The 25603-nt window shown below is 41.0% G+C and overlaps 1 non-coding gene across 1 annotated transcript; it reads left to right on the top strand.

Annotated features, from left to right (window-relative positions):
- Positions 1-15091: 15091 nt before the first annotated feature.
- Trnat-ugu (transfer RNA threonine (anticodon UGU)) lies at positions 15092-15166 on the top strand. Its single transcript has one exon. It is a non-coding gene; the product is annotated as a tRNA-Thr (tRNA).
- Positions 15167-25603: the final 10437 nt, after the last annotated feature.

Raw genomic sequence — 25603 nt, 5'->3', positions numbered from 1 at the left:
TCGTGACGAAAATTTCTGTCTGTCTATCCGGAGATGTTGATTAATTTACAAACAGGAAGTAGATAATTGAGAGAGAGTGGATGTGGTTTTCCAGGTATCAAATGTCAAAGGACCCCAGCATCAGCTCCCCGGTAGCTGGACTGTCCAGCTGTCAATACTCGAGGCACCCTACGAGTGAAAGAATATTGAACTACTGCTCAGTATGCATTTGGCTATTTTTGTAATCACGTGAATGGAAGAGGGTGCTTGCGTTCTCAAACATCGCTGCATACAGACCCCTGATAAATGGTGGGTGTCTCTCAAATTTGATGTGCTTCCATCTGTCTGTATACATGGGTTTGGACCATGTTACTCTTTGTGATATGATTGCCTGCCAGTAATTCATAGTGACTTCACTTGGGGCGCTGGTATTGTTCGCTATTTGTCTGTGGGCCCGTGCGTAAGGCTTCCAGACGCCATGGGAGGCAGATATGTTGTTGCAACAGTTCCACCTAAGTACAGAAAGGGTGTTATTTTTTTTAGCACGTTGTATCTCCTTGGAACTGTTAGCGGATGCATACTTTATAGAGACTGTTTACAGTATGTGTGTCAGGCAAGTCTTCTCGAGATCTTGTAGAATATTTAGGTCTTTATGAGCGACGTTTTTCTTTTGATATGTTATTCCTGCCGCCAATATGCAGCGTTGTAATCAGAGCACATCACGTCTGATGTTTGTGTCAGTGGAAAGCTAGTGCTTCCTACCATCTCTTACCTATTAGCACAACAGTGCAGAAGGTTACCATCACCTGTCGCTTTCTTCATGGATTAGCACGACTTCTACTCTGCCCTCGTGTGGGCCTTCCTCCCGACCTGCACATGCTGAATACGCAGTCAGTGTGAAGCTGTGATTGGAAGGTTTCCTTTGCTGGATATTGGTTATGGTGGCGGAGGAGGGTGTTTGTGTAATCACACATTGGTGCATACAAGACCTCGGATATATGATAAGTGTATTTCCGTAAATTGCAATATTCCACACAGTCAATCAATTTGACAAGACTTTTCCTGCCAAATATGCAAGCAATCAATCAAAATTGCCTCAATATTTCTGGGGAACCAATGGGTTATGATATCAATGCAGTAAGAATTTTGACCTAACTGCACCAGTATCCACCAATAGGATGTAACGTGATGTTGTAAAAGTGAAGGTTCGACAATTGAGTTATTTCCCACCAGGGAGAAGTCTTGTCTCCTGCGAACTGATTAAATAAAGAGTATGCAGCAATATAATATTGACACTGTTTTGAATTTCATGTTATGAGATCCTTCCTCTCGAGCAAAGACTGAGTTTTTTCCCACAAATTTCCATGGGGGAGGGGAGGGGTAAGTGGGGGAGAGAAGTGGATGGCTGGGGGAGAGAGTGGCTCAGATCTAAACGAGCACCCCTCTTCTCAGTGAATAGGGGAGGAGGGGGAAGGGGAGAGGTGGGGGTTTCTCAGAAGAACTGATTATTCCCAGGCAATCGTAAATCACTGCCCCATCAGCAGAATAATAGGGTAGGGGGAGGGGTGTTTTAATTTATCAAATTAGTTAATTAGCACATCAATTTGATATGAAAAATGCGCCAGAACTCCCTTTGCTGTTCTGCTCATCTCATGTTGACAGCATAAGTCTGTGTGTCTCACATGCAAGGGAAAACCAACATAATACGACAAATATGAATTAGTCACAGCTTCTGGTAAGTCAGGTTTGCTTAAGTCAGCAGACCCACAGTACTGCCACATGTGTGAGTGACCTCTGACCAATAAGGCTGTTCTAGTCTTGCAGCCAACCAGCACTGTCCACACTCGTGACTCTGCTCACAGTACCATGTCTGAGCACTGCACAGTGGCAGATAACTCCTTACTCGAGCAGAGAGTCCATGCCACGCTACCAGCGATTACCAACATGAAGCAGTGCCAGCTTACACCAAATAGTGCCACACTTGGCACAAACATGAAGCATCAGCGACAGAAGATTTTCATATTAGCAGAATTTAGACATCTAAATTGAGAACTTCCATATTCAGTACGAATGTGAAGGATACATGTGATACGCCAACATAATTTTTTTAAAAGAAAGCAGTTACTAAGAATACATTTTAACCAATTACGAAACAAAAGATATTACGCATTTCTCCCCATTGTATGGACATAAGCAAGCTGAATACTGAAACATGGCAAGAAAATAAAAAAATAATGACATCAGAATTCAATATTTCAACCTTGCAGCATAATGATACTTAATGCAGTTTCTTACATCACAGCTGAGAAACCAGGACCACTGTACCAACACTGAAAACATAAATTCCCAAAATGTAAAAAGCATTGGATCACAAATGTTGCAAAAATATTTATGTTCCAAACTCTTACTAAAATTTCTTCTAAACCAAAACTTACAATAAATACAAAATTTATTTCAGTAACGTGAGATGCTCTACTGGCTGTTTGTAGGGAAGCAGCCTACTCACGCTGTAGTAAATTCACATCAGTATCCATTGTGTGCCAGCCAGTCTGCTGTAACTAGCTCTGACGTCATAAATGTTGCGCAATACCTTAAAAATCAAGCAAATGACCTAAAAATTTTCTAGCATGTCAGGAATAATACTAAATTAATGTGTGTTAAATATCAGTTCGATAACTTCAGTCATTTTCGAAATTTGGACGTTTTTCTAAAAAAAAATCATTGGCGCAACAGAAAAGAGCTAGAGACTTCAAAATTTATATTTAGATTCATCTTTCATAATGATTTAATAAAAACAGTACTTTGGATTTCACAAATTAAGATTTTAGTGGAAATTCATGATTTTGTGGTTTTCGTCTCAAAACTGAAGGAAGCAAGATAAATTAAGTAGGCTAATAAATAAGGCTAGGATGTTTAGATTTAAATAGGTTGGAGGTCCCCTATGACTATGAAGATGTGAAAAGTTTCTTTTGAATACCTATAAAATTATAGCGATAGCGGATCTCAAAAGGGCCAGTTCAGAGCTCATCTACTGCGTGCAGTGTAATAAAATTAATTCTCTCGCCTAAAATATTTAACTTAGCCACGTCAAAATTTTATTATCAATACTTACCTGCGTGCTGAATGCACGTTTAAATTAAGAGGTTCATCGGCCATCAGCAAAAGAAGCTATAAATTATTATGTAACTTGAAGTGGTGCGTTACTAGCCCAGCGGCTAGTCGGGAGAGCCGATTTGATCAGGTGTTCCCTTAGCCGTCCGCACCGCGGCTTTATATATAAGAACGTTGCGCGAGGAAGCAAGGCCCCAGTTCTCTACAGACGCTGAATGACACGCCATCTGTGTCGGGAGTCGCGTCGCATCGGTATCACTGCTACAAACAGCCTCGGGTGCCGTATTAAGTTACTAGAGATACGCGGAACCATGAAAACGTTTCAAGTGAAGTGTTAATTCTGGGATGATTTTCATTATCTAGCTTCAGTTTGCGTATTGTCGTATTTCCACGTGCCGTCGCGGGACAGACATTCTACCAATTATTTAGCATGGCGTTTGATGAAATACTCTCATCAAATTATGGCGAGCATTCATTTCAACATTTAATTCGGACATTTATAGTTGCATCAGCGCATTAGACTCTGAACTGCTCTGTTAGTTAGGTTGTAGGGATACTTGTGTTTTCTATCAGTGAATTTCAGAATATACTCAACTATTTTGGAAAATCGTTTTTGATTAGAAATCCCGAACAATTTCCTAATTCCTCAGAGCTATAAGCTGCAGCTATAATGGTATTCTCAGATGAAGTGGGCACTAGGAACTCTAATTACAGGCTTCACGTTTGTTAAATCACTTTCTGGGTGCTAAAAAGTAAATAGAGAGCCAGAGTTGAGAACGGCGAAAGACAGCATTAACAACTGATTCAACATGCAAGCATTTATACAGCAATTAGATTTTTTACAACTTATTCGCCGCCCCACATATGGTGCATCGGCCGGGAAATGCAGTGTTTCCACATTCTACATTTAAACAAACATGTATGCAACAGTTAAACAATTAATACTATTCGCCGCCCCACATATGGTGCATCGGCCGGGAAATCAACTAAGTGAAAGTGATTTTTAACTATTCGGATTCGCGAGTGAAATGCGACACGCAACTGATATAAAACAGTGAATGTGTTACGTGTGCATGTGGACGACGCAATTGGATTAACAACACATCTGGATTGGCGGAGCTGGCACTGAGTCTAGCGGTGCTGCCGGCATCGCGAGAAGCCAGTCTCGCCGCACCGCAGTCGTCCGCTGGAGCAGCCGGCGCAGCGCCTGCAATTGCGGGCCACGCAAATACACAACAGCCGTCGGAGAGCCGTCTGCAGTTCAACGTGCCACGTCGCATCAGGAATTCTGGTACGCCGTGCCGGCAACGCCATACGTCGTGCAGAAGGAACTAAGTTAAGTGAAAAGCTGTTAAAAATTTTACTAGCCTGCACTAAAAGACTGTCGGCGATGGAACCGCCAAAAGAAACTGAAGTTAAACTTAAATCAGAACCTATGTCTGTTGAGGGAACTGTAAATCCAGACAACGGTTCAAGAGTAAATATGCATGAAAGTAGTAATGTTAAGGTGAAATATGAAATATTGTCTCCTGACAGTAATTTAAAAAGGGGCAATGATTCAATAATAGAGACTCCTGTAGTTAAGCAGAAAGCAGAAATTGTTAATTTATTGGATGACAGTTTATCTGATGAGTTAAAAATGAATCAGTCAACGGAGGTGGTAGAGTTTAAGAAGGAGAAGTTAGATATGACTAATCAATCAGAAGTTTCATTTAGTTTTGATGATTCTGGTGTTGGAGCTAGTTTTTCGTCACCTGAGTGTGATAACAAGCCAGCTAGTGAGCAACCTAAAGATGCTGGAGCTGTTGATCTAAATGTTATATTACAAGCAATAGCTGCCAGTCAAACAAATTTTAATATGCGGTTTGAGGCAATGGACAATACCTTCAAGGCTGGTTGCAATAAGTTGAAAGAGGATCTAGACAGTTTGAATTGTAAAATTGATTACAATCATGAGGATATTAAGAAAAAGGTTGCTCAACAGTTTTCTGAAATGTATAAAACAGCTAAATCCGAAGTTGCTGAGGTTCGCAAAGACTTCCAAATGGAAGATGCGAAGCTGGAGCACAAGTTAACAGAAAAGATCGAGGCGGAATCTGAACTGTGCTCAGATAGGTTTAAAGATGTTAATATAAAAGTAAGCATATGTCAAGCAGAAGTAGATGCGATCAAAACTGACACTACTCATATTGTACAAAGAGTAGATAATGTTGAAATGAAAGTAGAAAATATCAGTACTAACATTGCTAACATTGGGAGTAAAGTAGCTTCAGTAACTTCTGGTAATGGTAGTATACAACAAATTGTAGCTGCAAACGCCGCTTTTATCGGGTGTCGGCAGTTCTTGCGGTTTGATCCAGATAAAAATATCCACCCGCTAGATTTCTGGAACGATTTTGAGGATGTGATTCCACCAACTTGGTCTGAACGAGAGAAAGTCTCATTTATTAAAAGCCATTTAGCAGGTGACGCCATGCGCTGGTCAGCTGATGTTATGTTGAAGTGTAAAACATTAGCGGAGTTTAAAACAGCTTTCATTAATGAGTATTAGTCTAGCAATAAGCAAAATGAAGTGTTGAGAGAATTTTGGAGTGGAAAACGCTTCAATGCAGGCAAGGAATCAATTAAAGAGTTTGCTAGGTCATGGATCTCACGTTTGTCACATTTGGCGGAAATGCTGAAACCAGAAATGATTATACTAGGTCTTGAAGCCAAACTGCCATGGTATTGGCAAACTAGAATTATATCTGCCCCTAGAGACAATCTGGATCGTTTCATTGAGTATTTGGAACGTGTAGAACGTGTTGCTGCCAATGAGGAGCAAGCACGTAATAACAGAAATGCTAATAACAATAGTAGTAATTTTAGGAACGAGCAACATGGCAATGTAAACATCAGAACAGTAGGTGTTCGTCATCCTAAGAGAGGTAGGAATTGGAGAACTAATTATCAGAACCAACAATGGCATCCAAATGATAGTAATTTTGTTCCAAACAAAATTAAGCATGTAAACAACAGTACGGAAAGGAATGCTATGTCGGTTAACTATAATAAAAATAAAGGAAACAGTAGTAGGCCGAGGCAGGAAAACTAGTTCCCGTCTATGAGGACACTGGCGCTCACCAGGCGGTTACTTTTCCTAAGCCAGTAGTTACGGGAATTGGTAAGACAGATCAGAATACTCAGACTGAACATGTGGATGAAGAGTCGGTAGCATCTAAGAATACAGTAGAAATATTAGATCACTCACAATATTTGATAGATACCGTGTTACAGACGCTTTCTAAGTGGGAAGAGAAAGAGAAGGCGCAGCAGTGTAACGATAGGGAGGAGCTACGAAACACTGAATTGTCAGGTGAAGAAGCAAAAGAAATTCATGCTTATATTTACGATGAAGATGATGTGCTCTTATCTAAAGTGCCTGTGCAGGATGTTGATAATGTACTAATAGATTTAGGACAGGAGATAAGTGAGAATGTAGAGGGTAGCCTGTTGAGGGTCGATGAACCCAGTAGCTGTGACCAGTTGTCACTTGAGAAGGAAGCCGACGATAATGGTGAAAGTGGTTTAGCTGTAACTAGTGTTATGCCCGGTCTGGAGACGCAGAATCACTCAGACTACAGTAATTTGGGTCATGTTCAGCAAACTAAATGTAATGAAGTCGTGCGGTGTTTCGATTTAAAATTAATAGACCGACTGGAAAAGGCAGCTGAAAATGTAATTCAGGAAACCCCTACACACTGTGATCTAAATATAATGAAGACAGATGTCGATCACTTTAGTTGGAGACAAATCCAAAAGGAACTATTGGATGAATTTGAGGAACCACCTGTACAACCTAGAATAAGCCACCCTGTAATAATAGTGAATATGTTGGGTATCAATGTACGTTGTCTCTTAGACAGTGGAAGTGAAGTGAGTGCGATATCTCAGTCCTTTTTTGATGCATTACCTGGTAAAGACAAGCTTACAGTAATGAGGGTATCAGGACTAAGAATAATTGGTGCTACTGGCAAGGTGTCAAAAACAGTAAAGCAAGAAGCTTTGCTGACCTTTAACATTAATGGTAATTTAATTGATCATCCATGTTTAATTGTAAACAATCTCAGTATTGAGGTTTTAATTGGCATAGATTTCTTGTCAAAATATCAGAGTGTTGTTGACTTTGAAAGAAGCCAGTTAAAAATGGTCTTGCCAATAACCGGAGTAATTATAGTACCTTTTAGTGATAAACATGTAATAACTGATGATGAAACTTGGGAGCTGCCTATACGAGTTCTGAAAAATAGGAGGTATTGGGACGAAGGTGTTAATCTTAGTAACAGTAAACTGAACACAGAAGAAGAAGAAGAAGCAATTATTTTAGACAAAATAGAAGCTAAATTGCAGGAAATCGATAAAATTTCCGCCAATCAGAAGGAAGAACTGAGACAGGTTCTAAAAAGGCATCATAAGGTATTTTCAGATCGACGTGGCGTATTCAAAGGTTATGAATGAATGCTGTAGGGAGGAGGTTGTTCTGTAACCTCTACACAGTGTGGCAGCTGTGCAGTCCCAGCTGTGTGAGATCTTCTTTCCCTTTCAGGTCTCACTCATTCTTCCTCTTTCCTGTCCTCAAAAATTTCGACCTCTTCTTTCATACATTAAATTTTCCGGTATGGTTATCAATACAGCATTAACCCAATGAATGCTGTAGGGAGGAGGTTGTTCTGTAACCTCTACACAGTGTGGCAGCTGTGCAGTCCCAGCTGTGTGAGATCTTCTTTCCCTTTCAGGTCTCACTCATTCTTCATCTTTCCTATCCACAAAAATTTCGACCTCTTCTTTCCAGACATGAACATTTTCTGTCATGGCTATCAAGCCATGAGTTATGTAACCATTCTATCTACCGATTAGTGAAGAAAAATACCTAATGTGACAAACCTGATAGTGACAAACAATAGAGAAGTATGACGTAATTAAGATACAAATGTATTTGAGTAACAATTATGTATAGTACCCTGGTAATATAGTAAGTACAAAGTGTTGTTTTATTGGAAATGGTCCACCAACAGTAATTTAAAAAGATATATGAATTCATGTACAAGCAGGATTTGAAGTGGTAGTGAAACCTAGTGTATGCATTAGAGCTAACTAAGAAATAGTAAAAGAGATTGCTTAGTGTTAGGAAAAATATGCAGATAAGTTGTAAGGTTAAACTCACCTGGTGTAGCAAGGAAAGGCAGTGTAATAGAATTGAGCAGTGTTTGTGGTTGAGACGTGAAGGACACGTCCCTGAAGTATTTATAAGGTTGGAGCTGGCCATTATTTTAGTGTAGTGTGTGACAGGATACACCTACACGTATTGAGGTTATGAGTTGGAGGCGTGAATGCGACCATAGGTACCCTTATGTTAGATGAGACAGAGCAGCCCATGGTGTCCTATAGGTTTAAGGAATTTAGCATTACGCTCGTCCATAATTACTTGATGCACTTTAGTGGTAGGTCGAGAGAGACTACCTGTGGTTTCAGCGTCCGATCGAGTGGAAATGGATTGCCACGTGAGCAAACTAATCAGCTGCAATACACTATGAATATGAAATAAATGTGCTATCCTATGCTTTAAATGTTAATACAGTGAGTGTTAAATAAGTTCATACACTAGCAAAGTAAATAAGTAACATAATGGCAGACGTGAAACATCAATTTTAGCTCAGCATAAATACACTTCAAAGTAAGTAAGTACCTAATTGCAGATGTGGAACTAACACAACAGCAGAGGACCAATAAGTGGATTTTGTAGTCAACTAAACGTAGTGTGTTTTGAACACTCACAACTGTACTATTACCAAAAGTTACTCACATGTACAAAGAAGCTGAGAAAACAACCACTAATCATACTCATACTATCTCTAAGAATAAGGCAATCAAAGATGAGTCAGTTAAGTGCTTAAAATACAAATGTATCAGGAATGTACCGAGCATTGGTTCAGTGTTCCGGCCCAGAAATAATAAATTCAGATTAAATATGATTTATGATTGTATGCCTTAGGAGCATAAATTTTCTCTAGTACATGACTAAAGGCGTTTTGAGCCATTTGTTTAACGATTTTATGACAGTTAAGTAACCGTAAGAGTAAAACTGAAAAAGTTCTGTTAATTTTGTTCCAGCAAAATATTGAAGGATAAAATGTATATATCCCCATTTCATTGTGACCCACCCATAGATATTAAGTGAACAGAGTCTGAGGCACTCTTTTTGTTTGTTCTACAGGACAAACCAGATAATGGCAGCCTGGTAGCTGCGTGAAAGCGTCGAGTGACTTGGACACTACTCACAGTGACCCCTCCCCTTTCCCCCATGTAATTTAGAGAGAACGTGAAGGACGCACACCATAGCAACTTCCCCTCCTCTACCCTTGTGAATGGAAGTGTAGGACGCTAGCCAAAGCAGCTACAACCACGTGTGGAAAAATTATTTGTGAACTTTTCTTTCAGGTTTAGAAAAGACTGCTAAGAGATAATCATCTGTTTATGTATCATGTTATTTTCTTTGAATTTGTGTATGTAAAAATGTATTTAATGTATTTAATGGATCTAAGATTTTCATAATTTTTCAATTTGTATGTGTTTGTTTGTCTAAGGCAATATGTATGCCAAAATATTTCATTGACTTTGCTTAAAATTTTGAGTAATGACATTGTTTAAAAGACAGTGAACATGCCCACAATTTAAATAATTAATGTAGGTAATCAGTTTTCTTTGATGTTTCTACATGTTTATATTTCAATTTTGATTTTTCATAGGGAGTTAAACTGTACTCTTGCTTCCCTTTTGTAATTAAATTTTTTTTTCATTCATTAACATTCATAAACAAAAAAATTTAAGTAGAGGGTGAAGTAGGGAAGCAGCCTACTCATGCTGTAGTAAATTCACATCAGTTTCCATTGTGTGCCAGCCAGTCTGCTGTAACTAGCTCTGACGTCATAAATGTTGTGCAATACCTTAAAAATCAAGCAAATGACCTAAAAATTTTCTAGCATGTCAGGAATAATACTAAATTAATGTGTGTTAAATATCAGTTCGATAACTTCAGTCATTTTCGAAATTTGGACGTTTTCTAAAAAAAATCATTGGCGCAACAGAAAAGAGCTAGAGACTTCAAAATTTATATTTAGATTCATCTTTCATAATGATTTAATAAAAACAGTACTTTGGATTTCACAAATTAAGATTTTAGTGGAAATTCATGATTTTGTGGTTTTCGTCTCAAAACTGAAGGAAGCAAGATAAATTAAGTAGGCTAATAAATAAGGCTAGGATGTTTAGATTTAAATAGGTTGGAGGTCCGCTATGACTGTGAAGATGTGAAAAGTTTCTTTTGAATACCTATAAAATTATAGCGATAGCGGATCTCAAAAGGGCCAGTTCAGAGCTCATCTACTGCGTGCAGTGTAATAAAATTAATTCTCTCGCCTAAAATATTTAACTTAGCCACGTCAAAATTTTATTATCAATACTTACCTGCGTGCTGAATGCACGTTTAAATTAAGAGGTTCATCGGCCATCAGCAAAAGAAGCTATAAATTATTATGTAACTTGAAGTGGTTCGTTACTAGCCCAGCGGCTAGTCGGGAGAGCCGATTTGATCAGGCGTTCCCTTAGCCGTCCGCACCGCGGCTTTATATATAAGAACGTTGCGCGAGGAAGCAAGGCCCCAGTTCTCTCCAGACGCTGAATGACACGCCATCTGTGTCGGGAGTCACGTCGCATCGGTATCACTGCTACAAACAGCCTCGGGTGCCGTATGAAGTTACTAGAGATACGCGGAGCCATGAAAACGTTTCAAGTGAAGTGTTAATTCTGGGATGATTTTCATTATCTAGCTTCAGTTTGCGTATTGTCGTATTTTCACGTGCCGTCGCGGGACAGACATTTTACCAATTATTTAGCGTGGCGTTTGATGAAATACTCTCATCAAATTATGGCGAGCATTCATTTCAACATTTAATTCGGACATTTATAGTTGCATCAGCGCATTAGACTCTGAACTGCTCTGTTAGTTAGGTTGTAGGGATACTTGTGTTTTTTATCAGTGAATTTCAGAATATACTCAACTATTTTGGAAAATCGTTTTTGATTAGAAATCCCAGACAATTTCCTAATTCCTCAGAGCTATAAGCTGCAGCTATAATGGTATTCTCAGATGAAGTGGGCACTAGGAACTCTAATTACAGGCTTCACGTTTGTTAAATCACTTTCTGGGTGCTAAAAAGTAAATAGACAGCCAGTGTTGAGAACGGCGAAAGACAGCATTAACAACATTCTAAAAGCCTGAAACTGATTCAACATGCAAGCATTTATACAGCAATTAGATTTTTTACAACTTATTCGCCGCCCCACATGTTCTTTACCAGTCAAGAAGGTAGTGTGCAGGACAGTGAAACGATCAGATTCCAACAGTGAAATGGAGATAATGCTACAATTACCTGAGAACCTCGTTGTTCTCAGTCACATACAAAAGAACTGTGAGCCTACGAGGATGAAAGTCAAATAGCGATAGTATTTCATACCACGGAAAATAACAACTGAAAAATACACATTTAAAAAATACTGCCATCCTCATGCAGTGTCTCTGGACGCTCCGGCGACAGCTGTCAAAAAGGAACACAAACAGAACATAATTATGACGAAGTCTTGGCGAGCTGCTCTTCTCCGTCGGCAATATGAGTTAGTGGCGTATTCTGTACGGCAATTTCTCGTGCCTAGCCTGGAGCAGGCCTGTCTTTCATTTACAGTTTGTATTCTCGATGTACATCAACAGCAATAAACAACGATGCTGCGATGTGATCTCCAGTGGCGGACACTGGCGCAGAAAACTTTTTGGTGGTTGTCAACTGCAGCGGCGTGGCTTCGCTGGACTCACCTACGGCAGTGTGGTGCATAATGTGGTGACATTGTAGACTCATGAGAGCTGCACCCATCACAATAAAAGGAGGTGGGGAGTATTGTGTTGTCAGTAGAGAAGCGATAACAGCAGAATGGGTCAGCCAGGATGTCACTGAGTGACAAATCCGTCAGGGAAATACGAAGAAACAACAGCAGCTAAACCAAGACGAGGCAAAAAAATGGTTCAAATGGCTCTGAGCACTATGGGACGTAACTTCTGAGGTCATCAGACCCTAGAACTTAGAACTACGTAAACCTAACCAACCTAAGGACATCACACACATCCATGCCCGAGGCAGGATTCGAACCTGCGACTGTAGCTGTCGCGCGGTTCCAGACTGTAGCGCCTAGAACCACTCGGCCACTCCGGCCGGCCAAGACGAGGCAGACCTCATTTACTGACCAGCAGGGACCGCTGAGCATCGCGGAGGGTAGTTGCAAAAAATTGAATGAAATCAGTGGAAGAACGGCTTATCAGTTCCATGGTGCTACCAGTAGTTCACCTGTCACAATGACTTTGCGCAAGGAGTTAGAAAGAATGGGACACAACAGCTGCACATGAGCCACAAAATTCTGTAGTGAATACTAAGCGATGTAAAGAGCTACGCCACTGGACAGTGGATGACTGACATTCTAATGAAAGGGTTTGGGTTTAGTGAATGACTGGAGAACGTTACGTGCCATAATGTCTCGTGCCAGCTGCGAAATATGGACAAGGTTTTGTGATGGTATGGAGGTGTTTTTGGCAGTTAAGATAACGCTAAATTTGAAACTATATGAACAACTTTACAGCGTTATATACAGCAGACAGTAGAGGAACAGGTCTGATACGATAATTGTTTTTATCAGCAAGACAATGCACCCTGTCATAAAGCAGCATCTATGAGGCAATTGCTTTTGGGGCATAACATTCCTGAAATGGACTGACCTGCCCAGAGTTCGGCCTTAACCAAATGGAACAGCTTTTGGATGCATTAGAACATCAGTTTCTCTCTAGACCTCAAGGTCTATCATCACTACATTCTCTGGTTTAGGAGCTTAAGGCAGAATTGGCTGCCATTCCTCAAATGGTTCATATGGCTCTGAGCACTATGGGAGTCAACATCTGAGGTCATCAGTCCCCTAGAACTTAGAACTACTTAAACCTAACTAACCTAAGGACATCACACACATCCATGCCCGAGGCTGGATTCGAACCTGCGACCGTAGCAGTCGCGCGGTTCCGGACTGAAGCGTCTACAACCGCTCGGTCACCGCAGCCGACTGCCATTCCTCCACAGACTGTCAGAATGATAACTGAAAGTGTCCTCTGCATAGTTCAGGGCGTCGTAAAGGTCAAGGGTAGACACACTTCATATTAATGCTGACTAACAGGTGTCTGGACGGTTTTTTAGTAGACAGTGTATGCAAGTCACACAGGCAACGAGGGTGGGTGACCAACAGTTCGAAGATACCAGAAAGGAACTGTGCTATTTCAAGGGCAAAAGATGAGTAATAGAGAGAGGAGCGTCGCATGTTATAACAGGGGCAGACGAAGACGCAAAATACGAGAGAGACAGAGGCAGACGATGCATTTGCAGCATGTTTACACTTACCTTTACAGATTTGCGCCTTGTCTTCACTGTGAAACTGCACTTGTAACTTGCACTGTCTCACTTTGAAGGCAATTTGAAAACCGGTAAAAGTAAGAGTCAACATATTGCATAAAAAATTTTCAAATGTTTGTGAATTCTTAAGGGACCAAACTGCTGAGGTCATGGGTCCCAAGCCTTATACACTTCTTAAATTAACTTAAACTAACTTATGCTAAGAACAACACAGACACCCATGCCTGAGGGAGGACTCGAGCCTCCGGCGGGAGGGACTGCGCAATCCGTGCATGGCGCCTCCAACCGCGCGGCCACTCCGCGCGGTCGTATTGTATATAAAGACACAAAAACACACATACAGACATCCAATCTTTCACAACAGTTTAACTTTCCAGGAGTAATTTTCGATGTAAATAAGTTTTCTATAAAAAGATCTCTATGGATGCTGGATGATAAACTGTAGAAGAATAACAAGTGTACTACAAGGTACACAAACCACAGCATGTGTTAACAAACCATAAAAAATTGTTTTGTTCTTCAGTTAGTGAATACTTTACTTTAGAAACTGAAGTTATATATATGTAGACAGTAAAAATTAACTGGCGGAAATAAAGCCACGAGGAGATAGAGCACTTGACTGTGAAAGGCAAAAGTCCCGATTTCGATTTTCGGTCCGGCAAGCAGATTTAATTTGCCAGGAAGCTTCATATGAGTGCACACTACACTGCAGAATGAAAATTTCTTTCCAATAAAAAACTCACTGAAGATGCTCCTACTTCGACGAAACATGTATGGGTAAAAAAAAAGGCGCAACATATCCAAAAGCAAATTTATTTGTAGGCTAACGCGGATAAAAAGTTCAGATCCAATAAATTTGTAAATAAATCTATAGTACCATTGATTTCGGGGTTCATTTTTCTTTTCCATCGTTACCGAACGAGATGGCGCAGTGACAGGCAACTGTACTACTCGGGAGAACGGCGATTCAAATTGCCGTCAGGCATTCCTCATTTAGGTTTCCCGTGAGTTTCCTAATTCACTTAAAACTAATACCTGGATAATTCTTTGAAAAAGGCACAGTAGATTTCCTTCCCTACTCCTAACCTGTGCTCCCTTTCTAATGACCTCGTCGTTAACGAGACGTCGAATCCTAATCTTCCTTTCTTTCCACTGCTGTACGTATTGTATGTAGAAACAACATAAGGTATGCATAAAGCATTTTTTTTATTTGTTATAATTTATTTTTATTTCAGTATTTGTTTTTCTGAAATGATAATTAAATAGACACCCTAGCTGCAAGCAGGCGTTGATACACTTCATTGGGGACATGTTGAAAATGTGTGCCCCGACCGGGACTCGAACCCGGGATCTCCTGCTTACATCTATTAGGCGCACTACGAATGTAGTGTTGTGGACATGTTGGGAATGTGGATCTCACGGGGAGCGTGCAAGGGATAAGTCCCTGCAGACGCACTATCCTCTGTGCCCGCGGTGGCTCAGATGGATAGAGCGTCTGCCATGTAAGCAGGAGATTCCGGGTTCGAGTCCCGGTCGGGGCACACATTTACAACATGTCCCCAATGAAGTGTATCAACGCCTGCTTGCAGCTAGGGTGTCTATTTAATTATCATTTCATTTCTAGCAAAGCTGCATGGTCATCCACGGTAACTGTTCTTTCGGGAACAGATAGTACCGTCATATATAATTTGTTTTTCTATTTTTTCCATTGTTGGTTTATATTGTGCATAATGTTACGTGTCAATCGATACGATAAATCGTTATTGTTTCTCATTTCTAGAGAAAACTTAAAATCACTTTTATAACTACGATACTGAAGAATTGCAATAGAGCATAATTTCAGAAAATTGGAGATATACATATCTTCATTTCTTTATTATTTACAATAGTGAACATCTCGGTGTTGTGCTAGCAGTTTAAGAGTGAAAGGGAACAGAGACAAAGTGACCGTTACTGATAAGGGACGCGTGTTCCCAACATAAACTGAATCAGCTTAATGTGGAAACGATGGCGCCGTTTTTAGCCCACTCTTTAATTCCTGAGGCGAATCGTAGCGTTCTCGTGTTCCCTCATTAACGACTCGCACCTGCGCCAAGGACTTGTGTCCTCCAGCCATTACGTGACTCGGAAAGCTGCGCTTGCCGGAACAATTACTTTAATGCCGTCTTCCTGGAATAGTCTAAAAATTGTACAAACAGAGCGCGGTCGATTCATTTATGGGAGCGGCGTGGCTGCAAATTGTTGCACGATTCTTCGTTTCTTTCCTGTTCCTTTTTTGTAATACATACCAGCTTGAAAATGCGTGTTTTCGAGAAGAAAGCGGTCACATTTACACAGTAGACTCTAATGGTGTGTCTCACATAGCGCGTTTAGGAGTTAGACGACTTTTTAAAAACATGTTTAATATTTGCTTTCATACCAAACTGTGAGAATAAACACTTTCTATCATTAGCTGTGTCTCGTTGGAGCTGTTACACTGGGAAAATGTTAATAATGGACTTTAAAAGTAATAAATGATGTACAGTCGTGGACAAAGCGAGCGAGACCTCTCGCCTTTTCGTTATGCTGATCCGCACAGCTTTAAAGTCTGCTACACAGCATAACAGGCAAGGCGACGAAGTGCTACCAACGTACTACGCACAGGCGTGAAATTGAAAAACTATCAGAAATTTGTCAGACTGTTTTCAATCATGTGTTCAAATTGGCTCTGAGCACTATGGGACTCAACTGCTGTGGTCATCAGTCCCCTAGAAAGTAGAACTACTTAAACCTAAGTAACATAAGGACATCACACACATCCATGCCCGAGGCAGGATTCGAACCTGCGGTCGCGCTGTTCCAGACTGTAGCACCTAGAACCGCTCGGCCACCCCAGCCGGCCCAATCATGTGTAAGACTATATCAATGCTGATTAGTGTCTTAACCACAACACCTAAATATAAGATATAAATGAAAGAAGAAACGCTAATTAGTATGAACTGTACTAAAAAAATGAATTTCAGCTTATTGAGTTAACGTAACTGTTTTAGTAAGACAAAGTATCCCAGATCGTTACGAATTAGCAAAATATTATGCGCATTCGGTCGCGAAATGGTCTGTGTCAACGTTCAGACCAGTCATACTGGATTACCACTGCTGACCTACCATGAAAGTGTGCCAATTTAGCAATGCGTGAAGATTCATAACGAAATTCAGTTAAAAATCATTCAGTGCCACACTTAAGTCAATTCAATTGTTGACAGAAGCGAAAAAAGTAGGCAGTAACAAGTATGAAATTCTACACGAGTTTCATATCGACATCCACGGGGCGCCGGTACAGAATAAAGGAAGCAATAAAACGTATTGGGAGCGCGAGAATTTCTTAAAATTCCTTAACTGATAGTCTATCTGCCTCCATCGAGGTAAGAACCGGAAACAAACCAGACCTCCCTTGCAGAAGCAAACACCTTTTGCTACGCTAGCGGACAACCCAGGCAAACAGCCCTCTATTAACACCACAGACATGAATAAACAGGCAATTTCGCAATGAAAATGGCAAAATTATCTGTAGTTTCTGTTGCACAGAGCTTTCTGGACTCAAAAACATGAATTGTCTACCTTTATGTGACAATCATTCGGGATGTTTATCGAAATAACAAAAAACTGTTATAGCGAGTAAATTTAGTAGCATAATTCTGCACCACCCCAGGAAATAAACGGTGACGTAGCTGCCAAACGTATTGTACAATGTTTCGAATTCTCCATTAGACGTGCCACAGCCAGAAAACGTTCATTAGTCGAAGTGTTCTTTAAGGCAGCTAGTAATGGGAATGCTCGCACATCTACAACGCAGTGGCATTAATAGTGGGATCTGAATTACCACGTGTATAGGGAAATGGATTTTATTTGCATAGCTGTAAACGTGATAGCTACGATTAATATGCTGATGTATCGACTGCAACTGGAACATTTAGAATAAAGAGATGGGAAAATTATTATGCGGCCCTCTTCTTCAGTAACTGTGGTAGCTGTTTTCGTTGTTAGAATTTCCTCACGTAAATCGGTAAAAATAGAGCCCTACTAGTCTCACTTTCTTGACCGTCTATCTGTCTACCCAACCCTTAAAACCCGTTTACCTCGAGTACGAGTGGACATAATAAGCGGAAATGTATCGCACTTCCTGCGGTATACGGTCCCTTGGTGGTGTAAAAAAGTGAGCTATGTCAACGCAATCTAAAGATATGGCCGTTTATGTAAAGAAAAGTTACGCGAAAGGTCAAAAAATGACTAAGAACTATGCCACCAAACTGCTTAGGTCATCAGTCCCCTAGATCTAGAACTACTTCAACCTACCGATCCTAACACACATCCATGCCCGCGGAAGGATTCGAACTGATGGCGCAAGGAGCCGCGCGGTCTGCGGTATGACGCCGTTAAGCGCACAGCTAACCCGCGCCGGCAAGCTGTTAATATCATCTGGTGTTACTAAAAAGTTATTCACTTCTGGTGAATGATTTTCTGCGCAGTTCATTTAAGAAAGAATAACTAAAATATATTTGCTGTTACGGAAGAGGAAGGACGCCTAATTCATTTCCCCTTGTCTTTATTCATGATGTTAGATTCGCAATCTGAGCATACGTACTATCCATAACCACACTTTAGGTCCAAGTCATAGTCACAGATATGCAAATACAACACATTGGCTTATACCTGAGGTATTTCGTTTCTCACGAAGTGGTGGCAGACGGTGTTATGGCGTCTTCGAAGCGCGAGTTTCTCCAGTGATAGCTATCTCAGTACATCAGTTGTGCGAACTTGCATAGTATGTTGGTAGCACTTCGTCGCCTTGCCTGTTATGTTGTGTAGCAGACTTTAAAGCTGTGCGGATGAGCATAACGAAAAGGCGAGGGGTCTCGCTCGTTTTGTCCACTACTGTACCTTCGTAACGAGAGATACGAATTTTTCCTACTAAGCCTACAGGTATATGAAGAGAATATGCGGGTTTCATTGTGTGTTTTTCCTTACTTTTCTTGCGTTCTAGACTTACATTTATAAATTTAGAACCACAGCATGCCATCCATTACTACATTTTTATCTCTTCATATCTGTTAACTATATACTATTTTAAGGTAAATACCTGACGATGGATTCAATTACCGGTGCCCTACATTTACGATGTTCATTAAGCTAATGCTAGTTTGTTGACTTGGTAGTGGGCTCATATATCCACACGGTACTAACGAACTGATATTAATGATTTGCTCCTTTAGCAGATGAATACGAGTTCCTTGGAAATCAAGCAGTGGACTGTGGTCTGTCGTTTGCGTTATTAAAGGAAGCAGTAGTTCCTACAAAATTCAAAATACTCAGTAAATATGTTCAGATAGTAGTCTGTTATACATTATCGTTCTTTGAGGTGCTCGCTGGCTTACGTTCGCTACGGAAGAGCTCTAATTTCTGACTGTGAAAGTGAGGAATCATATGATATCCAAACCTCTATAAAGGCAAAAGTATGTTCATTTGATTACAGTTTCACTGAATTTTATAGACTACATCGTGTTCCCCATCGAATATAGGGGAGAGAGTTGTACCTGGAGGATAGTGTACCTACCAGTAGTGATGTTTCCTAGTCGCTGTTTCATTATAGCGACACATTATAGAACAACATGAAGGAATTTGCACTAGAAACCACCATAAACAATTTCCGGCATTTTCTTACTGTTCTTGTTATTTTGTGCAGCGTGTGTGAATATGATAAGTTTTAAATAGATAAGTAGTATATAATTCAGTGGTGGACAAAACTTAAGGATGAACGTAACTTTCGCGTGATGCGTCACTGACAAGTACCATAGCCGGTTAAAACTTGCAACATACATAGAAACAACTCCTAGAGTACACGCGGAAAGTAACTGAAAGAAATGCGTAATTTGACGAACAAAAATGACACTTTTATTTAAGTCTGAAGTCACGGTGATTTTTGATGGTCCCCCGGACATTACAAAAGGCGATATATGATTTTTAATATGGTGCGGACGGCAATACATGCCCTGAAACGTGCTCACATGCTGGCCACAAGGTTGGTAAGGAGTCATTGTGTTCCATTCCTCCAGCAGTTCGGTAGACAGCTGCTGGGTGGTCGTTCTTCCACGTCGACGTGCTGCAAGACGTCTCCCCAACGCAAACCGCACATGCTCGATGATATTGAAGTCGGGGAAACGGACAGGCCAGTCCAATATCTGCGCCACCTATGTTCGATATTTTCGAAACGGTAGCTTATTGTCGCTGGTGCATGTGGAGTTACAGCACAAGAACTGCTTACCAACCCTGTGATCGGCGTGGGAGAAAGTTGCACTACATGCAATCACGTATGTGGTGATCACACACTCTATTCAGAACCATGTTCCGCCTTTTGTAATGCTCAGGGGACCCTCACAAATGCCGGCCGGTGTGGCCGAGCAGTTATAAGCGCTTCAGTCTGGAACCGCGTGTCCTTAGGTTAGTTAGGTTTAAGTAGTTCTAAGTTCTAGGGGACTGATGACCTCACGAGGGAACCTCCCCATCGCACCCCCCCTCAGATTTAGTTATAAGTTGGCACAGTGAATAGGCCTTGAAAAACCTAACACAGATCGATCGAGAAAACAGGAAGAAGTTGTGTGGAACTATGAAAAAATTAAGCAAAATATACAAACTGAGTAGTCCATGCGCAAGATAAAGCAACATCAAGGATAGTCTACAGTCAGGAGCGCCGTGGTCCCGTGGTTAGCATTAGCAGCTGCGGAACGAAAGGTACTTGGTTCAAGTCTTCCCTCGAGTGAAAAGTTTACTTTTTTTATTTTCGCAAAGTTGTGATCTGTCCGATCGTTCATTGACGTCTCTGTTCACTCTAATAAGTTTAGTGTCTGTGTTTTGCGACCGCACCGCAAAACCGTGTGATTAGTAGACGAAAGGACATGCCTCTCCAATGGGAACCGAAAACATTTGGCCGCAAGGTCCTAGGTCAACCGATTCCTCCACAGGAAAACACGTCTGATATATTCTATACGACACTGGTGACGGCATGTGCGTCACATGACAGGAATCTAACTTTTACACTTGGCCAATGGTAAAAAGATTCTTCTACCTTGCCCGATTTAGGTTTTCTTGTGGATGTGATAATCACTCCCAAAAAAGTGATGAAAACATAAGAGTTTGTCAGATAATAATTGTCTGAAAATAAAAAATTAAACTTTTCACTCGAGAGAAGACTTGAACCAAGGACCTCTCGTTCCGCAGGTACCCACGTGACCACGGCGCTCCTGACCGTGCACTATCCTTGATGTGCTTATCTTTCGCATGGACTACTCAGTTTGTATATTTTACTTATTTTTTCATAGTTCCACACAACTACTTCCTGTTTTCTCGATTGATCTGTGTTCAGTTTTTCAAGGCCTATCCACTGTGCCAACTTATAACTAAATCTGAGGGGGGTGCGATGGGGAGGTTCCATTGTCAGATGTGAAGTCCCATAGTGCTCAGAGCCAACCATCACAAATCGGGGTGACTTCAGTAAAATTGTTTCCTTTGAATAAAAGGGTAATTTCTGTTTGTCTCATTGCATATTTCTTTCAGTTACCTCCTGTACTATACTGTATCCGTTCTTTCTATGTATGGTCCTAGTTTCATTTAGCTGCTGTGTGACTTGACAGTGACATTTAAGGGGGAAGTTCGCACAGATTATTAACGGAATACACGAAAGTAGTTAGCTTTGTTTCTGTGTTTCTGCATCTGAAAGATGATGTCTATTAAAATTTCGCACCAGTCGCTAGCATCGCCACTATGGGGATGCAAATCAGGCTTGCTTTAAATACTTGCTAGCTGTCGTGAGCGTTAGTTACCTCTGAGATAGGACGCGGTGAGTTGATGTTAGTCAAGAATGCCTTTAAGACGACAAAGACACCATTACCCACACCTCACTGAGTCTGAACGAGGTCATGTATTAGGGCTGGGAGAAGCTGGATGTTCATTCTGCAATACTGCAGAAAGATTTGACAGGACTGTAGCCACTGTACATGACTATTGACAGTGGTGGTCATGAGAATGTGCAGTAGCAGAAGGCCGGGCTCCGGACGGCCACGTGACACTACCAAGAGGGAAGATCATCGATATATGGCTTTCGCGCATCGCACTGCATCTACAGCAGCCATTTGAGCAGCAGCTGGCACCAAAGTGACACAACGAACTGCTACAAATCGGTTATTTCAGTTACAGTTTGGAGGTAGACACCTTGTAGCGTGCATTCCACTGACCCCAAACCACCGCCATTTGCCACTTCAGTGGTGTCAAGTGAGATCTATTTGGAGGGCAGGGTGTAGGTCTGTTGTGTTTTCTGATGAAGTATGGTTCTGGCTCGGTGCCAGTGATGGCCGTGTGTTGGTTAGGAGGAGGTCAGTTTAGGGCTTGCAACTAACCTGTCTACATGTTAGACACAGTGGTTATACCCTTGGAGTTATGGCCTGGTGTGCGATTTTATACGACAACAGGAGCACTCTCTTGGCAATCGCACGCACCATGACTGCAAGTTGGTGCGTCAGTCTGGTAATTCCACCTGTTGTACTGCCATTCATGAACAGCGTTGCAGGGGGTGTTTTCCAACGGGGTTACACTGGCCCACACACCACAGTTGTAACAAAACATGCTCTATAGAGTGTCGACATGTTGTCTTGCCCTGCTCGATCATCCGATCTGTCTCCAATCGAGTATATGTGGGACACCGTCAAACGACAACTCCAGCGTTATCCACAACCAGCATTAACTGTCGCTGTATTGACCGACCAAGTGCAACAGACACGGAACTCCATCCGACAAACTGGCATCCGACACGTGTGCAGTACAACGGATGCACGTTTGCATGCTTGAATTCAACATTCTGGTGGTTACACTGGTTATTAATGTACCGGGATTTCACATTTGGAATGTCTCGCAATTACATTAACCTGTGATATTGGAATGTTGATCACTTATATATCTTACCTAATAAACGTCGTCCCGAAATTTCATTACTCTACGTAACTGTTTTTGGTGTCGCGATTTTTTGATTCACGAAGATATGCAAATATTGTAATATGCTATTCTACAAGTAAACAAAATGAAAAAAGTTCATATAAACATAGGTGCGCAAAAGTTTAGTTACGGAGTTACGGCTAATAAAAGATTTTGCCTGAAATTTAGCAACTTCGCTAATATGAAGCCATCGCAAAACTGTACGCTGCTAAAGTAAAGCACGATTTCCATTTATTTTATTTTTATGGATCTGGTGAATCTAATAAAACATGCCCCGTTAGTGTATCTGCAGTAGTTTTCGAGAACATCCAAGAGAAGCAAAGTAGTAATTTTGTAAAATTTGTAATTTGTTAACTACTTGGCCCAATTTGTTTTTTAAATTCCAAACAATTACACAAAATTTTTAACAGAAAATGTAGAGAACTTAATTTTGGAAAAATGATGGTAACAACGATAACTGAAACTGTATGAATGTGTCAGATAATCTACAAACTACCACAGTTACTATGTGGTTTCACTTAAATACACTGCTGTTATTATGTTCTTTCACTGAACAATACAGAAAACTAATTCGTTTCAAGGTTAAGAAAAGACTAAAACAAATCACTAACGGTTGCCAACAATGACATAGACGTCTCTATATTCTTAATGGAACGTAAACAATTTTATGTATAATAATCTTTGGTTCTCTGGATGTTCTGGAAAACTACTGCAGATACAGGTCTGGGACATGTTTTATCAGATTAACCAGACCAATAACAACTAAATAAATGGATATCCTGTTTTACTATAATGTCGTACAATTATGCGATGGCTTCATATTAGCGAATTTGCTAAATTTCAGGCAAAATCTCTTATTAGGCGTAACTCAGTAACTAAAGATTTGCGGATATATATTTATATGAACGTTTTTCTTTAGTTTTACTTGTAGAATAACATATTAAAATACTTTGCCTATCTCCGTGAATCACCATATATATAAATACAGTCTGCATATTACGGTATCTGGGTCTTAATCGTCACACAGCGATTACAGTGGGTCTTATACAGTTACGCACTATGAACACGGAAATGAAAGTACAATCATTCTCATTGGTAAGCTTTTAAAGAAACCTCTTGTACGTTGTAGACGCGAATTGTTTCGCACCACTGCATCTACAAGATTCGTAACTTTTTTGTGTGTACTCTCCCCGAATGGTCCCATCGATTAATACCAACTATTATTCTTGCCACGTTCAGGTCCATTACATTTCGTTAGGGCCTTATGTCACCAGTAGGGCTAGCAACTTGCTTTGCAAATAGTTGTGCAGTATCCAGATATGCGGGGGTGTTTGGATTTGACAGCAGTCCAATGTTGGGCTCTAAAGAACGTGAGGGCAGACATACTGGCCGTCTGTTCCGGTCTTTCACGTGTAACCACCACAAATAGGGATCTCCGTATTGTGCACCAAGCACGATGTAACATCCTCACATCTGGGCCTGTTATCCGAGAGCAATTAATAGACGCCCAACTACATTGTATGTCATCCAGCACCATTTGCACGAGACAAGCAGTAGCCAGACTAGGGAATTAGCGTCCTATGCATTGGCTGCCGTTTACGCCACACTCAAAATCGGCTTCATTTGGTGTGGTGCCCTGACCTGGAAGCATGGACTGCTGCTGAAGGGCGTCGCATTGTGTTCAGCGATTAACGGCGGCTCTGCATTACCCCGGATGACCATCGTCGACGAGCGTGACAGCGATCTGGGGGAGGTGCTAGGCGCAGCGGCGTTACTCCCGGCGTCATGTTGTGGGACCTCAGAGGGTCACGTCTGGCAGTGATTTGAGCGACCTCTGACGCCAAAACTGCACGTTACTGATGTCTTGCATCCTCATGTGCTACATTACTTTGGTTGGAAATCCCAGGTGACGTTTCTTCCGTGCTTTCAAATTAAATTTGTGTTTTTTAAACTCTACCTGATGCAAAACATAATTTATTTATTTTTTATGTATGCAAAAATGTTTCAACACCTATATATAATCTTCAGTCGGTCTAGATTTATTTCTGTAAAATATAATACATGTTTCATGGTTGTCTCTTCTATCTTAGGCCTACAAACTATAACAAGTGCATTTTGTTTAATTTGTTTCGCGCTCACCTCGAATTACGCTGCTTGTGAAAATCTAATTTTACAGCTCATGTGTTATCTTCCCTTTGACAATAACACCGTGCCATTTTTCGACAGGAGAATGCTCGCCACACATGGCATGTATCTCTATGGTCTCTCTACACGATGATGAGGTACTGTCACTGCCAGTATGATGTCCAGATTTGTCTGTGATATAAGCTGTGTAAGGCCACCTCGGAAAGCAACTCCAGCCAGTGACAGTGCCCAGGATACGCTACTACAGTTATGTGTTATGTGGCAGCTAGCTTCACCTTTATGACACATTTCCCAACCGAATCAGTGCTTGCTTCCAGATCAGAGGGGTACAACGTCATAGTGATAAGAGGGCTCAAACTACCAAGTTCTTTCTACACTACTGGCCATTAAAATTGCTACACCATGAAGATGACGTGTTACAGACGCGAAATTTAACCGACAGGAAGAAGATGCTGTGATATGCAAATGATTAGCTTTTCAGAGCATTCACATAAGTTTGGCGCCTACAACGTGCTGACATGTGGAAAGTTTCCAACCGATTTCTCATACACGAACGGCAGTCGACCGGCGTTGCCTGGTGAAACGTTGTTGTGATGCCTCGTGTAAGAAGGAGAAATGCGTAATATCATGTTTCCGACTTTGATAAAGGTCGGATTGTAGCCTATCGCGATTGCGGTTTATCGTGTCGCGACATTGCTGCTCGCGTTGGTCGACATCGAATGACTGTTAGCAGAATATGGAATCGGTGGGTTCAGGAGGGTAATACGGAAAGCCGTGCTGGATCCCAACGGCCTCGTATCAGTAGCAGCCGAGAT

The sequence above is a fragment of the Schistocerca serialis genome, chromosome 3, assembly GCF_023864345.2.
Source record: "Schistocerca serialis cubense isolate TAMUIC-IGC-003099 chromosome 3, iqSchSeri2.2, whole genome shotgun sequence".
NCBI classification, from domain to species: domain Eukaryota; kingdom Metazoa; phylum Arthropoda; class Insecta; order Orthoptera; family Acrididae; genus Schistocerca; species Schistocerca serialis.
Note: the sequence above shows the minus strand (reverse complement) of the source record. Positions and strands in the feature narration are given on the sequence as shown.